This window comes from Nannospalax galili, unplaced genomic scaffold (assembly GCF_000622305.1).
Source record: "Nannospalax galili isolate Female #2095 unplaced genomic scaffold, S.galili_v1.0 scaffold150, whole genome shotgun sequence".
Lineage (NCBI taxonomy): Eukaryota > Metazoa > Chordata > Mammalia > Rodentia > Spalacidae > Nannospalax > Nannospalax galili.
In genome coordinates, this window is record NW_008329320.1 from 21,709 (window position 1) to 26,440 (window position 4,732).

The window sequence follows — 4,732 nt, forward strand, 5'->3', positions numbered from 1 at the left end:
AAATATTTTAATTATTTTTATTTATCTGTAAGAGTGCTATGCCTTCATGTAGGTAGGTGCACTTGTGTCATTCAGCGCCCACAGATGGTCAGAAAAGGGTGTTGGATCCCCTGGAACTGGAATTACTGATGGTTGTTAACCTTCATGTGGGTGCTGAGAATTAAACCCACGTCCTCTGCAAGATCAGCCATGCTTTTAACTGCTGAGCCATCTCTCCAGCTCTGAGATTTGCTATTTCAAAGCTATATCAATCTTCAGAATCTACTCTATATCCCCTATGAGGCTGTATATTCCTTAACAACAGAAACTGTGCTTATTTTGTTCTGGAGACTAATGCAAAACTCAAAAGCAATAGATAACACTAGGCATGAGCAAATACTAAGCACATATGTATAAGTCAGTAAATATTTGCTGAAATGAATCAGAAGAACATAACGTGCCCTTGGAAGAGTTCACTATAAGAGAGAAAACCCAACAATGAGCTATGAAAATGGATTTACAAAAGTACACACACTTTTGTTACTCAACATGACATTTTAGTAAAAATGCCTCCAATGTCGCATTGCTTCCATTCTATCCCAAAAGGGTAAAATGAAATTTTATTTGCAAAGGTTTTTCACTGAGTCTGTCTGTATTGTTCTTGTCATGCCCCTCTAGACAGTCCAACTAATTACATATTTAGTAACAATTCTATTAAATTTTCATGACACTGAACTCTATTTAATAAAGTATACTTCAAATAAAACTTTTTCCTGTTGATTTATTTTGATTTTTTTAAACCAGACATTTTAATTTTCATTTGCTTTTACAACAAAATCCCTGACTGGTAGACACTAGCAGCATTTAACTTTTATGGATAAAAGGAATAGAGAGAAGAAACACATCCAGGGAGACAATTTCCAGGGCTATTGTTTGTTTAATTTCAAAATGTTATTCTTTAAAAATATTTTTCTAAGATAACATTTTTCATTATTTCCTTTGCAAACACAAAGCTCTCTGATCAGTTATAACAAAGCTCCCAGTTTGTGGCACACCGACTTTTCTCACAGGTAAATGGGACCAGTTACCTTTTTGACTGTTTCTGAACATCATATGTTTTGAGGAAATAGAAAAAAAGAGATTTCAACAAGTTCTAGTTCCAACAGAATTTAGTTCCATTGGGGAGGCATTATAAATGCTGAAAGAAAAATTTATGTTAATTATTCTTGCAAAATCTTTACACATTAGAAAAGCTTTTTACATTGTTATAATTATGTGATAATATATAGACTATGGCAATCACATGGAAAAACACATGTATTACAATCCTGTGTTTAAAACTTAAGAGAAAATATGTTGTAAAATTATATATGCAGAGCTTTGACTAAAGAAAAAATGTTTGGAATTTAATTGAGAGTTTTCAAGAAGTTCTTGGGATATGACTTTGGGAACTTTCTCTATAGTTATAAATTTAGCTATATCCAATTGAACTTTCTTTCATGTTATATAGAATGTAAAATATGGATAGTTAAGTAGAGAGAAAGATCTTTTAAAAGTACAATCATACTTACAATTAATAACTGAGTGGACTTTCAAAAGTGATATGGATAATGGGATTATAAAATGGCAGAGTCAAAAAGAGATTACTGGGAGCATTTTCTTAATGACTTGGTACAGACTGAAACCAAAGAGGGGGTGATGGTCTTTTCTGAAATACCCCACACATAAAACTTAACATTGGGACTGGGTTAAGGCCTCTTGACTTTAACTTCAGAGAGAAATATAGAATTATTTGGCAGTAAAAATGTATTTGTTATTACCCAAAGTTATATCATCCACACAAACCAAAGATTTCCCTTTCATATCTCATGAACTCTGTTGAAGACATTTACAAAAATTAAAATCTTCCATTTTTGCAAAATAGCTATAGGATATGTGATGGCTAATCCTGGGTGTCAGCTTGACTGGATCTGGGATTTACTAAAATAAGAGAGATCTTCTTGACTGGATCATCTGAAGCAGGAAGACATGGCCTAAATGTGGGTTTTGCCTTCTGATGGCAGCCCATATAAAAGGCCATAGTAGAGGAGAGTGCTTGCTTTTTGCCACTTGCCTTCTCTCTCGCTGGTGAGTCCGTCTTACTGATATATAGGGGAGAGAGAGCAAGAGAGAGAGAGAGAGAGAGAGAGAGCAAGTGACAAGAGTAATGAGCTAGGAGCCAAGATTAGCATAAAAACAATAATATATATATATTCATTCTACCAGTTCTGTTTCTTTAGAGAACTCTGACTAATACAGGATACAAACAAACAAAAAATTAATCCGAAAACTATGCCTTCAGGATTCATTCTCTCCTGAGCCTGAAGCCACACTTGGTCTGGCTTTACTGCAACTGTCATTTGCTGTTGATGATTGTTTTTCTCTCTTTCAGTAGAGCAGTAGAGGAGAATGTAGTCTGAGTGGGGGGAAAAGGACAAAAGAATTAATTCACCATTTTGTAAAATACCTACAAATATTTAGCAGTCCAGAATTTGATTCTGAGTCAAAGGCAAGTGAAATGACTTTGATTAATTACATAGAATAGACTTGAAAGATGAATTTGAATCAAAACTAGGAACACAACGTGTGGATTTTGGAATGAGAAGAGGCAAGGCTACCACTTACTGTCAAAATGACCCGGGTGAAGTATTGCTTTGACCTTCAAATTTTTCATGCTGCCTCCTAGGATTTAATCCAAATGAAGCACAGCCTGGGAAACCACTAAAAACATCAGCATGGATATAGTATTATTGCCAATGTTCCATTAAGATATGCATTTTACTGGTTAATGTCTTGTATTATACAACTAATATAATCCTGTATATTGTTTTACCTTTACATTGCACTGACACAGTTTTATAGATGCTTTTATCAATACTTCCTAATGTTATCATGTCTATGTTTTATAGCTGTTTCTTCTGGATTGAAACATTCCTTCTAGGAGGGAGGAAGAAAGAAGATTCATGAAACTAACAGGGAACTCACAAGACTCAGGAAGCTCACCAATGGTAAATGACTCACCAGTCCTCTCCCCAAGTTTATACAAGCAGTAAACAACAGCTGGGGAAAGGAGATTCTTTAGTGGTTCCACAGACATTAAGTTTTATAGTAAACCAGTAATACAGCTTTCAGGAACCATCGTTCATGCTGGGGTCAACTTTTGAGTGATGTAGTCACGCATGTCCCTGTAAGTAACCCCTCACCAGTGCTCCTCTATATAACTATAATAAAGTCATTTGTTCACCAAGCTGGTCTTAGATGGTATTTTGATCATTTTTCCTGTTGTGCTAAAATACCCTGACAAATGCAATTTAAGGGATAAAGGGCTTCTTTTGGCTCACAGTTTAGGATTATAGTCTGTCATAATGGAAAAGTCGCAGTAGCAAGAGCTTGAGGCAGCTGGTTACAATTCATCTGCAGATAAGATTCAGAGGGTGATGAATATTTGCTCTCAGCTCACTTTCCTTTGGTTATACAGTACAGCATCCCATGCCAGGCAATAGTGCCACTCTTAGTGGGCAAGTCTTCCTTCCTACCTCAATTAACTCAATCAAGATAATCTCCCATGGTACTCGCAGAGTCCATCTTCCAGGTGATTCTACTTTCATCAAGTTGACAATTGAGATTAACCACCACAGATGTAATTATTTGTTTAATTGATTGTTGTCCTCTCTAAGGTAAATGGAAATAGAATCTCTAGGGGATCATAATAAAATAGTGACAGTTATTATGAACAAAAACCATTGTAGAGGAGTAGGGGAGACGATTCAGGCAGTAAAGTGTTTGTCATACAAATATGAGGTCTTGACTTCGATCTCCCATCCTAAGTAAGTGACACATGATTATAATCTCAACACTGTGAAGGTAGAGGCAGGTGGCCTGATCCTCATGCACCAGCCCAGTGGGAGACCCTGTCACAAAATAAGCTAAATGAATAGCATCTGAGTAACAACGCCCAAGGTTATCCTCTGGCTTCTACACACATGCATGTATACATGCATGTGCACACAGTGTACCCACACATGCTAACATGTATGCATATGTACACAAAAATCATTGTGGAGTCTGATATGTCTCTTTAGATGAATCTTAGAGGACACAAATAAGTAAATGATAGAAAACTGGCACCAGAATTCTATCCATAAGGCAATTCTTCTCCTAGTCATAATTCCCCGTCTAGTCAGTCACCTATCCATGCATCTGTATTTTCAAATACTTCCCGTCTTCTTTCCATTGATGTGCCCCTAGCAAAACTCGGCATGTACAAAGTTGTATTTCTGTTTCACTCTAACTCATAACTCATGGTATTATTTTTGTCATCTCTGGACACACATAAACTCAACCTAGAGACCTACCTTGATTCCCCCACACACACTTCACCCTCTCCTCTACTGCCATACATAAGTTCATCACCAAGTTGTCTGCTACACTTTAAATTTTATTTGTATGTTTATGATTGTTTTGCCTGAATGTATGTTAGTGTACCACATGTGTGCAATGTCTGTGGAGGCTAGAGGTGCCAGACACTCTGGAACTGGAATTATACATGGTTGATAGCCACCATGTGGATGCTGGGAACTGAACCTAGGTCTTCTTCAAGAATATCCCGGTTTTCTTAACCACCGAGCCATCTCTTCAGTCCCTTCTACTGCACTTTTTATAAATGTTCTATTTACATAACATAAAACAATTGTCTCAAAGTATACAAGTAATT

At 36.4% G+C, this 4,732-nt stretch overlaps 1 pseudogene; it reads left to right on the top strand.

Annotated features, from left to right (window-relative positions):
• Positions 1–2,246: 2,246 nt before the first annotated feature.
• On the top strand, positions 2,247–2,443 carry LOC115070807 (annotated as a pseudogene).
• Positions 2,444–4,732: the final 2,289 nt, after the last annotated feature.